A 12,000-nucleotide genomic window follows, 5' to 3' on the forward strand; every position below is an offset into this window, starting at 1 on the left:
AGTGGTTAAAGTTCATGTGTGTGTAAAGGCAGGTGTCCCAATACTTTTGTGTATATATATATATATATATATATATATATATATATATATATATATATATATATATATATACACACACACGCACATACACACACACATACACACACACACAAAGTGTCTGCACCTTCCTAATAAGAGGTAAAAAGGAAAGCATTCATCTTCAGAGCCGTGCCCCTTCATTTCTTCTTCTGATGGTTTATGAAGAGAAGCTCAGATAACAGGAAGGAGGTGAGCAGAGAGGCGAAGCAAGAGACACGATCATCCGCCCTGCAGATCAAACGATGAAGAGAAGACGATACAAACAAATCCTAATATATCACCCGATAACTTTTTAGATTGATTCACACTTATAAATAAACAAAAAATTTCATTTTAGAATAGTATTTAACCTTTTGAAGGCAGACCTGTGATAAAAAATCTTGTAACGTTTATTGTAACATAAAATATTTTTTTATTTTTTCATCATTTTGTAATATTATTATAATACAGAATTTATATTATTATTATTATTATTATTATACAGGATATATATAGCGCCAACAGAGTACGCAGCACTTTACAATATAAAAAAGGGATACAGCACAGTTACAATACAATAAAATAGCTTACAATCTAAGAGGGTGGGGCAAGTGGTAGAAAAGGTAATAACTGTGTGTGTGTGTGGGGGGGGGGGGGGGGGGTGTTATCTGATGGAATTGATGGGAGATTAGTCTTCTCTGAAGAGATGAGTTTTCAGGAATCACCTAAAGGCAGCTGGAGTAGGGGATAGCCATACAGATTGGGGTAGAGTGTTCCAGAGGATGGGAAAGACTTGGGAACAGAAGGTCTTGGAAGGAGCGAAGAGAATGGTTTGGGTGATATTTGGAGACAAGATTGGTGATGTAGCTCGGGGCAGAGTTGTGAATGGCTTTGTGGGTTTTGTTTTAGTATTTTGAATTTAGTTTGCTGAGCAATCGAAGATCAGTGGAGGGGTTGGCAGAGAGGGGTGGAGGACACTGAATGGAGACCAGTGGAGGGATTGGCAGAGGGGGTGGAGGACACTGAATGGAGATCAGTGTAGAGATTGGAGGAGAGGGGTGGAGGACATTGAATGGAGGTCAGTGTAGAGATAGGTGGAGAGGGGTGGAGAACACTGAATGGAGACCAGTGTAGAGATTGGTGGAGAGGAGTGGAGGACACTGAGTGGAGGTCAGTGTAGAGATTGGTGGAGAGTGGGGGAGGACACTGAATGGAGGTCAGTGGAGGGATTGGTAGAGAGGGGTGGAGGACACTGAATGGAGGTCAATGTAGAGATTGGTGGAGGATACTGAATGGAGGTCAGTGTAGAGGGGTGGAGGACACCAAATGGAGATCAGTATAGAGATTGGTAAAGGACACCGAATGGAGGTCAGTGGAGAGATTGGTGGAGAGGGGTGGAAGACACTGAATGGAGACCAGTGGAGGGATTGGCAGAGAGGGGCGGAGGACATTGAAGGGAGGTCAGTGTAGAGATTGGTGGAGAGGGGTGGAGGACACTGAATGGAGACCAGTGGAGGGGTTGGCAGAGAGGGGTGGAGGACACTGAATGCAGATCAGTGTAGAGATTGGATTAGAGGGGTGGAGGACACTGAATGGAGGTCAGTGTAGGGAGGGGTGGAGGACACTGAATGGAGGTCAGTGGAGAGATTGGTGGAGAGGGGTGGAGGACACTGAATGGAGACCAGTGGAGGGATTGGTGTAGAGGGGTGGAGGACACTAAATGGAGGTCAGTGTAGAAAGTGGTGGATAGCGGTGGAGGATACTGAATGGAGGTCAGTGTAGAAATTGGTGGAGAGCGGTGGAGGACACTGAATGGAGGTCAGTGTAGAAATTGGTGGAGAGCGGTGGAGGACACTGAATGGAGGTCAGTGTAGAGATTAGTGGAGAGGGGTGGAGGACACTGAATGGAGACCAGTGGAGGGATTGGCAGAGAGGGGTGGAGGACACTGAATGGAGATGAGTGTAGAAATTGGTGGAGGACACTGAGTGGAGGTCAGTGTAGAGATTGGTGGAGAGCGGTGGAGGACACTGAATGGAGGTCAGTGGAGGGATTGGTAGAGAGGGGTGGAGGACACTGAATGGAGACCAGTGGAGGGATTGGCAGAGAGGGGCGGAGGACATTGAAGGGAGGTCAGTGTAGAGATTGGTGGAGAGGGGTGGAGGACACTGAATGGAGACCAGTGGAGGGGTTGGCAGAGAGGGGTGGAGGACACTGAATGCAGATCAGTGTAGAGATTGGATTAGAGGGGTGGAGGACACTGAATGGAGGTCAGTGTAGGGAGGGGTGGAGGACACTGAATGGAGGTCAGTGGAGGGATTGGTAGAGGGGTGGAGGACATTGAATGGAGGTCAGTGTAGAGATTGGTGGAGGGGGGTGGAGGACACTGAGCGGTTGGTAAGGTGGATAAGTTGTAGCAACAAAATAATTTCTTATCAAATAAAATTTTCTAGTTTTCATATATTTTGTAAATAAATTCTCTATATCACAGAGTATTAAATCATGAAGAATTGTCCCATCTGGTCTTTTTAGATGATTATTGGACCTTTTCATAAGTATGGCCCTCATCATGAATACTGTCCCGGGAAGCAACCATGTTTGTTTTGAAGGGGGGTTTAACCATTCTGGTAGGATTTCCTGTCTGTGAATTTTGCCTTGGAAGTTGTTGCTGAGTCGGAGGAGCTGCAAATACATTTCAGAATTAGAAAAGCAGCACATCACACATGAGAAATAAAAAATATCCTTTCATGGATGACATGTAAGCAATCAGTTTGGGGGAAAAGATCCCCCCCCCCCCCCCACACCCTGGAGTCAGTTCACTAAGAGTTAAATGTTGCATCTCTTTGGGTATTTTTGACACTTTTTCTTTTTACTTTCTCTATTCAGGAAACGCATGTTCTATTTGACTATTTTATTTTGCTATATTTAGTAATTCATAGGATGGACTTGTGTCTTTTTTTTCAACCTCACCTACTATGTAATACTATGTACAGTGGTGTGAAAAAGTGTTTGCCCCCTTCCTCATTTCCTGTTCCTTTGCATGTTTGTCACACTTAAGTGTTTCGGAACATCAAACCAATTTAAACAATAGTCAAGGACAACACAAGTAAACACAAAATGCAATTTGTAAATGAAGGTGTTTATTATTAAAGGTGAAAAAAAATCCAAACCATCATGGCCCTGTGTGAAAAAGTGATTGCCCCCTAAACCTAATAACTGGTTGGGCCACCCTTAGCAGCAACAACTGCAACCAAGTGTTTGCGATAACGTGCAATGAGGCTTTTACAGCGTCCTGGAGGAATTTTGGCCCACTCATCTTTGCAGAATTGTCCTAATTCAGTTACATTAGAGGGTTTTCGAGCATGAACGGCCTTTTTAAGGTCATACCACAACATCTCAATAGGATTCAGGTCAGGACTTTGGCTAGGCCACTCCAAAGTCTTCATTTTGTTTTTCTTCAGCCATTCGGTGGTGGACTTGCTGGTGTGTTTAGGATCATTGTCCTGCTGCAGAACCCAAGTTCGTTTCAGCTTGAGTACATGAACAGATGGTCGGACATTCTCCTTCAGGATCTCTTGGTAGACAGCAGAATTCATAGTTCCTTTTATCACGGCAAGTCTTCCAGGTCCTGAAGCAGCAAAACAGCCCCAGACCATCACACTACCACCACCATATTTTACTGTTGGTATAATGTTCTTTTTATGAAATGCAGTGTTCCTTCTACGCCAGATATACTTGGACACACACCTTCCAAAGAGTTCCACTTTTGTCTCATCGGTCCACAGAATGTTGTCCCAAAAGTCTTGGGGATCATCAAGATGTGTTGTGGAGAAATTGAGACGAGCTTTGATGTTCTTTTTGCTCAGCAGTGGTTTTCTCCTTGGAACTCTGCCATGCAGGCCATTTTTGCCCAGTCTTTTCCTGATGGTGGAGGCATGAACGCTGACCTTAACTGAGGCAAGTGAGGCCTGCAGTTCCTTGGACGTTGTTGTGGGGTCTTTTGTGACCTCTTGGATGAGTCGTCGCTGCGCTCTTGGGGTAATTTTGGGCGGCCGGCCACTCCTGGGAAGGTTCACCACTGTTCCATGTCTTCGCCATTTGTGGATAATGGCTCTCACTGTGGTTCGCTGGATTCCCAAAGCTTTAGAAATGGCTTTATAACCCTTTCCAGACTGATAGATCTCAATTACTTTCTTTCTCAATTGTTCCTGAATTTCTTTGGGTCTCGGCATGATGTGTAGCTTTTAAGGATCTTCTGGTGGACCTTACTGTGTCAAGCAGCTCCTATTTAAGTGATGTCTTGATTGTGAACAGGTGTGGCAATAATCAGGCCTGGGTGTGGCTAGAGAAATTGAACTCAGGTGCTGACAACCACAGTTATAGTATGTTTTAACAAGGGGGGCAATCACTTTTTCACACAGGGCCATGATGGTTTGGATTTTTTTTCACCTTTAATAATAAACACCTTCATTTACAAATTGCATTTTGTGTTTACTTGTGTTGTCCTTGACTATTGTTTAAATTGGTTTGATGTTCCGAAACACTTAAGTGTGACAAACATGCAAAGGAACAGGAAATCAGGAAGGGGGCAAACACTTTTTCACACCACTGTAATACAATATAGTACTATGCAATACGATGCAATACTATGCAATACGATATAATACTATGTAATACCAATACTAATAATAATTATGTAGTACCTAATTAGTATTTTTTTTTTTATATGGTTTTTAACTCACTTTTAGCATAATTATCACACTGCACCAGAGGGAGATTGTTCTGCCAATGAAGACACACATTGTGAAACCAGGAAAACATTTTCAGGGGTGTATTTATAAAAAAAAAAAAAAATAATTCAGCCAGCAAAAGTCTGATGGAGCATACACACAATCGTGTTTTCCGACCAAAAGCTCTCATCCGTCTTTTGCTGGCCGAATTTCCGATCGTGTGTACGTGGCATTACGGTTCCGGTCTCACAGTCTGTCAGGTGTGAAGCGTACTCTGAGGACAATATGTAATGGAGATGGCCTCTGGGCCACATTCAATGAACAAGTACCACCTGGAGGGCCTCCTCCCATGGCTCATCCTCGAATGTTCCCACCTCCTCCTCCCATGGCTTATCCTCGAATGTTCCCACCTCCTCCTCCCATGGCTAATCCTCGAATGTTCCCACCTCCTCCTCCCATGGCTCATCCTCGAATGTTCCCACCTCCTCCTCCCATGGCTCATCCTCAAATGTTCCCACCTCCTCCTCCCATGGCTCATCCTCGAACGTTCCCACCTCCTCCTCCCATGGCTCATCCTCAAATGTTCCCACCTCCTTCTCCCATTTACTTGATGCAGCCGGAGGAAATCCCCCCCCCCCAGCCAGGGCCGGACTTACCATTGGGCTTGACTGGGCTCAAGCCCATGGGCCCCACCCAATAGGGGGCCCCGTGGGCCGCGCCGAGATACATAGCCAAGTGTGCTCGGCTTGGCTCCGCTCACAGTCATGCTCAATGCCGCCCTATGATGGACATAACACAGGGACTGGGCATGACTGAGCCGAGCCGAGTACACTCAGCTACTCTCGGCTCCGCTCGGGACTGCGAAAGGACGCGAGAGCTGCCAAGAGGACCCTCTGCATCTCAGCGGTGACATTTTTAAACTTCAAGACTGCAATGACAAGGCTGCAAATGATGGACAAGGCTGCATTGATGGGCATTTAAAGAGGAAGTAAACCCTGATGGGTTTACTTCCTCTTTCATTCCCTGCAAAGACAAAGCATAATGGACAACTATGCATCGCATAGTAGCCCATTATGTTTCACTTACCTGACACAGGAGCCAGCGATGTCACCGCTGTCCCCTGTAGTCCGGCGCATCCATCTTTTCGGTGGGGTCTCGCAGCTCCGCCGCTGCACACGGGAGCCGACACGCGTGGCAGCTCCGTTGTTGGAAATGCCGCGCTCAGTGCGCCTGCGCGCCGCTGTCTACGGTGCATGCGCCGTAGACAGCAGTGCCTGTCTTCGGGCAAATATCTCCTAAACCATATAGGTTTAGGAGATATTTCTTGGACCTACAGGTAAGCCTTAATCTAGGCTTACCTGTAGGTCAAAGTGGTTTGTAAGTGTTTAAAACCACTTTAAATGTAAGGTTTTTCCTTAAACTTCCCTCCTAAACTTGGGGTGCGTGTTATACGCCGATAAACACGGTAATGTATAGAAGGTAGGGCCCGAAAGCGACTCAAGCCCAGGGGCCCCCACCACCCTAAGTCCTACCCTACACTCAGCTAAATATTAAGAACCATAGAATAAGTTCTAGAGATAAAGCCCCGGGACTCTGATACGTTAGCCATGTATCGGAAGATCGTGAGAGAGTCCACAGGGCCCCCCAGCCTGGATCTTCACTGCATGTTGCAGCTGTAGGTAGTAGAAGAACATCGATCGTGGGAGGTGACACTCACCATAATTTGATCTATGTCTGGTGTAATTTGGGGGTCTGACCTAGGAAAGGAAGTAACATTGAGTCACAATGAATATTATCGTATAGAAAAGATATAATCATTCAATAAGACAAAGTGCGAATCCCTTAACAACCAATCACAGTTGATCTTTCAGTGACCTGGTGACAAACAGATGAAAACAAGAATAAGAGAACTTCCTGCACTTCCCCCCCCCCCCGATATAAGAGAACTTCCTACACCCCGATATAAGAGCATTTCCTACACCCTCGATATGAGAACTTCCTACATCCCGATATAAGAGAACATACAACACCACCGATATAAGAGCATTTCCTGCACCCCCGATATAAGAGAACTTCCTGCACCCTCCGATATAAGAGAACTACCTACACCCCTGATATAAGAGAACTTCCTGCGCCCCCTGATATAAGAGAACTTCCCGCAGCCCCCTGATATCACAAGCACTTCCTGCACCCCCAATATCAAAGCACTTTCGGCACCCCCCAAAATAAGAGAACTTCCTACACCCCCCCCAACTTCCTGCTCCCCCGATATGAGAGAACTTCCAACATCCCGATATAAGGGAACATACTACACCACCGATATAAGAGCGCTTCCTGCACCCTCAATATAAGAGCATTTCCTGAACCCCCCGATAGAAGAGAACTTCCTGCACCCCCGATATAAGAGAACTTCCTGCACCCCCCGATATCAAAGCACTTCCTGCCCCCCATATCAAAGCACTTCCTGCCCCCCTCATATAAGAGCTCTTCCTGCACCCCCGATATAAGAGAACTTCCTGCACCCCCCCAAATATAAGAACTTACTACACCCCCGATATAAGAGAACTTCCTAAACCCCCCGATATAAGAGAACTTCCTACACCCCGATACAAGAGAACTTCTAACACCTCTGATATGGGAGAACTTCCTGCACCCCCGATATAAGAACTTACTACACCTCTCATAAGAACTCTTCCTGCACTCCCAAATATAAGAGAACTTCTTTCACCTCTGTGTAACCTGGGGGACAGGTAGCAGGTACAAAGCTCCCTGGGATGAGCAGTTGCTCAGGCACAGATACCAAATCCAGTGATGTAGTGACAAACAGTGCTGTGTTTATTTGTGTTATATACAAGTCCATATATAGGTGCTGTACAGTGTTCCAGAAAACAAAATAAAAAGGACAAAAAATAGCAAAACACAAATCCTAGCCGTGTCTCGGCTCTAACTATACAATATGCAGGCCCTCACTACCAAGCTGAACAAGCCTACCGCTTGTCAGTCTCTACATAAACTGCTTAACATCTTTTACCAACCTTTTGTCTGCTCAGGTGAGCTTAAATTAGCCTGGGGAAAAGGACCAAGACCCGAACTGGATCATGGATCAGAGATTTCTGAATGTGTACGAGAGGAGCCTGAGAGATGTATAAACCCCGAACAGGACTTTTCCTAGCTCTCTCTGGGACGCTCTGCTACATATCCTCCCCCTTATTTCAACCCCAGGGTTGGAACACCTGTGCCCCAACAGGAGGGAATACAGGACAGGGCATCTACATTCCCCATCTCAACACCTGGCCTGTGTTTTACGGTGAAGGAGTAATCCTGTAGAGCCAAAAACCACCGGTTCACCCATCCATTACTCTCCTTTTGGGCCATCCATTTCAGGGGAGCATGGTCAGTTATTAACTCAAACTGGCGCCCTAACAAATAGTACCTGAGCGCATCCATGGCCCACTTTATGGCTAAAGATTCCTTTTCAATGACTGCATACTTTTTCTCATGGTCACTGAGCTTTCTGCTTAGGTACACCACAGGGTGTTCTTCCCCATTGTGTACCTGCGATAGTACTGCCCCGATACCAACAGACTCATCCGTCTGAACCAAAAAATCTTTGGAGAAATTCGGGGGAGTACAGTACTTGCTGTGCACAAAGAGCCTTCTTCCGGACTTGGAAAGACTCCTCTGCTACTAAGGACCAATTCACCATTACAGAGTCTTTACCTTTCGTCAGGTCTGTCAGAGGGGCAGCTATAGTTGCAAAATTTTGAATAAATCTTCTAGAATACCCCGCAATGCCAAGAAAGGCCCTGACCTGCTTCTTGTTTGCAGGACGTGGCCACTCCTGGATGGCTTCTATTTTACTCACTTGAGGTTTTATGACACCACGGCCAATAGTGTAGCCCAAATACTTGGCTTCCTCTAGACCAGTGATGGCGAACCTTGGCACCCTAGATGTTCTGGAACTACATTTCCCATGATGCCCATGGACTTTGCAGTGTAGTTAAGCATCATGGGAAATGTAGTTCCAAAACATCTGGGGTGCCAAGGTTCGCCATCACTGCTCTAGACCAATGGCACATTTTTTTGGATTTGCCGTAAAACCTTCTTTGAAGAGGGAATCAAGGACAGCCTGGACACGAGGCAAATGAGACTCCCAGTCAGTGTTATATACCACCATGTCATCTAAATAGGCTGATGCATATCGTCAGTGGGGTCTTAGTGTCCTGTCCATGGCCCTCTGAAATGTCGCGGGGGCATTTTGCAACCCAAAAGGCATTTTTTTTTATATTGGAATGAACCCTCCGGGGCTACCAGTCAGGGGTATTTGCCAATACCCTTTTGTCAAGTCCAAAGTGGTAATATAGCAAGCTTTGCCAAGTCGGTCTATACGTTTGTCTACTCTGGGCATTGGGTGTGTCAAACTTTGTCACTGCATTAAGCTTCCTGAAGTCGTTACAGAACCTCCAAGTGCCGTCCGTTTTTGAGACTAACACGATGGGGCTAGACCAGTCACTATTGGATTCCTCAATAACATCTAGCTCCAACATTCTTTTAACTTAATTGCTGATGTCTTTTCTCCTCGCTTCAGGAATTCTGTACGGTTTGAGCTTGACACGTACCCCAGGTTCAGTAACAATATCATGCTGAACTGCTGAAGTCACGCCAGGTAACTCTGAAAATTTCTCTCTATTCCTCATCAGGAACTCTCTAGCTTCCTGTTTTTTGGGACCATGACAAGGTGTCTGGAATCTTGACCTCAGGGATCAGAGGGGACTAAGTACCCTTAAGCGTTACCGGGATGGACCTTGCAGTTAACGCCAGTCTATCCCGCCAGGGCTTTAACAGGTTTATATGGTAAACCTGCTCGGGCTTCTTTTTTCCTGGTTGATACACCTTGTATTTGACGTCCCCAACTCTTTCAATTACTTCAAAGTGACCCTGCCACTTAGCCAGGAACTCGCTCTCAACAGTAGGAACACCAGGACCCTGTCACCAGGTGAGAAAAACCGGAGTTGGGCCCGCCTGTTTTATATTCTCTGTTGGGCTGCCTGGGCCTGCAGTAAGTGTTCTTTTACCATAGGCATGATTGCTGCAATCCTCTCCTGCATTTGAGCAATGTGCTCAATTACACTTTTATGGGGTGTCTGCTCCCCATCCCAAGTTTCTTTGGCTATGTCTAAGAGTCCCCGAGGGTGTCTCCCATAAAGCAACTCAAATGGAGAGTACCCCGTAGAGGACTGGGGAACCTCTCTGACGGCAATCATCAAGTATGGTATCAGGAAGTCCCTGTTTTTCTCATCCTTGTAAACAACCTTTTTTAACATGCTCTTTAACGTCTTATTGAAGCGCTCCCCCAAGCCATCCGTTTGAGGATGGTACACTGAGGTTCGCAACTGTGTCACCTTAAACAACTTTCACAGCTCCCTAGTTATTCGTGACATAAATGGGGTGCCCTGGTCTGTAAGGACTTCTTTAGGGATGCCCACCCGACTGAACACCATAAACAGCTCTTTGGCAATGTTTTTAGCAGACGCGGTGCGTAAGGGAACTGCTACAGGGTAACGGGTAGCATAATCCATGATTACAAGGATATGCTAATGACCCCGGGCAGACTTGGGGAGTGGACCCACAAGGTCCATGGCAATCCTCTCAAAGGGCACTTCAATAATAGGCAAGGGCACTAAAGGACTTCGGAAGTGGGGTAGTGGGGCTGACATCTGACACACAGGACAAGAGTGACAATAATTCTCAATATCTTTCTGTACCCCGGGCCAGTAAAACCTGCACATCACCCTTTCAGTCGTTTTTTCAACCCCTACATGGCCTCCTAGCAAGTGCCCATGGGCAAGTTCCAACACTACCCATCTGTATGGCTTAGGGACCACCAACTGTTCAACCACTTCATCATTAATTTTACATACACAATATAGTAAATCCTGATTGCTGCTGAAATAAGGAAAACAGGGCCTGTCCCCTGGTTCGACAGGTACCTCATTAATCACTATTACATTTTCCCAGGCCCTGGCAAGGCTCTGGTCTTTTCTCTGCTCAGTACCAAAATTTTCTTTGTGCACATTAAGGTCAGCAAACTCCAACGTAGGCTCGGATTCAGCAGACGGCAGTCCAGCTCTACTGGCGGTGGGGACTTCCTCAGACTCCTCCAGTTCTCCTGCCATAACCGACAGAGGAAAACCCAGGGAGCCCTGAGAGGAATCCCCTGTACCCACATTGTCAGTAGTGGCCAGGAGTTCTGGCTCTGCCACTGAGAAACTTAGGGAAGTCTCTACCAATGATGGCCTTGTGCACCAAGTGGGGGACAAGTCCAACCTGATGGGTCACCGTACCTAAGCCAGTTTTAAACTGAACAGTGGTTATAGGATACTCCCGGGTATCCCCATGTATACAGATCACAGCAATTTTTCTTGATCATACATCACGGGACACAGGAGCTTCATTACATAGTGGGTTATATAGGAACCTCTGGTGATTGGACACTGGTTGACCCTAATTAAGGAGAATTCCTCCCCTATATAACCCCTCCCATCTGGGAGGCACCTCAGTTTTTTCGCCAGTGTCTATGGTGGTTGGTCACGTAAAACATTAGCTCTATGCAGGTCCCTGCGAGGGCCTAAGGGCTACAACAAACCGGATCCATACCTCGGGCCGATATTTTGACTCCCAAGATGGTATGGTACCCGGGCCTCGTCAGCCGAAGAAGCGAGGTTTTGCCTGTAAGTCCTCTCCATTGGAAGACTGGGCTCTGGGAAAACCAGACTTGGTGTACTGTTTATACAGAGCGCACGAAAGTTTCTGGCAGAGCTTTCTACATGGCCCAGGTAGGAGGTTCTTCCGAGAAAGAGACCCAGATAAACCTGAAGGTTGGCTAACAATACCCACCGTGATGGGTGAAGGCTGGAATTTGTCTGGTTCAGCAATTCCTGCGGCGAGGACAGGTAAGGGAAGTTAATCCTGTATATATATAAATATATGAATGGATTTCTTCATTGTGAGTAGTTGTATGTCTTACCTGGTTTCCACCACTAGAGGGAGTAAGAGCAGCCTGATGCATACTTACATGCCTTTCAGTACACACGCTCAGTGAAGCCTGGTTCTCCAGCTGACTCACGTCTCCATTGCAGTCCCTGCCACATCAAGGTAAACAGGGGTCCCACGTAGTTTGGGGGTCCCACGCAGCTCCGTTGGGGTTCTCCTTCC

At 46.5% G+C, this 12,000-nt stretch overlaps 1 protein-coding gene across 4 annotated transcripts in view; it reads right to left on the minus strand.

Moving 5' to 3' along the window:
- Positions 1-562: 562 nt before the first annotated feature.
- The window catches only part of LOC143970083 (IST1 homolog), a 114,829-nt gene continuing 103,391 nt past the window's right edge, over positions 563-12,000 (minus strand). For all 4 annotated transcript variants that reach the window (XM_077474378.1, XM_077474375.1, XM_077474377.1 and 1 more), the window contains one exon: positions 563-2,405. The gene's annotated coding sequence lies outside the window, so the exon portion shown is untranslated. The remainder of the gene's footprint in view (positions 2,406-12,000) is intronic.

This window comes from Lithobates pipiens, unplaced genomic scaffold (genome assembly GCF_037356315.1).
Source record: "Lithobates pipiens isolate NorthernLeopardFrog02 unplaced genomic scaffold, aLitPip1_a1.2 Scaffold_1, whole genome shotgun sequence".
In the NCBI taxonomy this organism is placed as follows: Eukaryota; Metazoa; Chordata; class Amphibia; order Anura; family Ranidae; genus Lithobates; species Lithobates pipiens.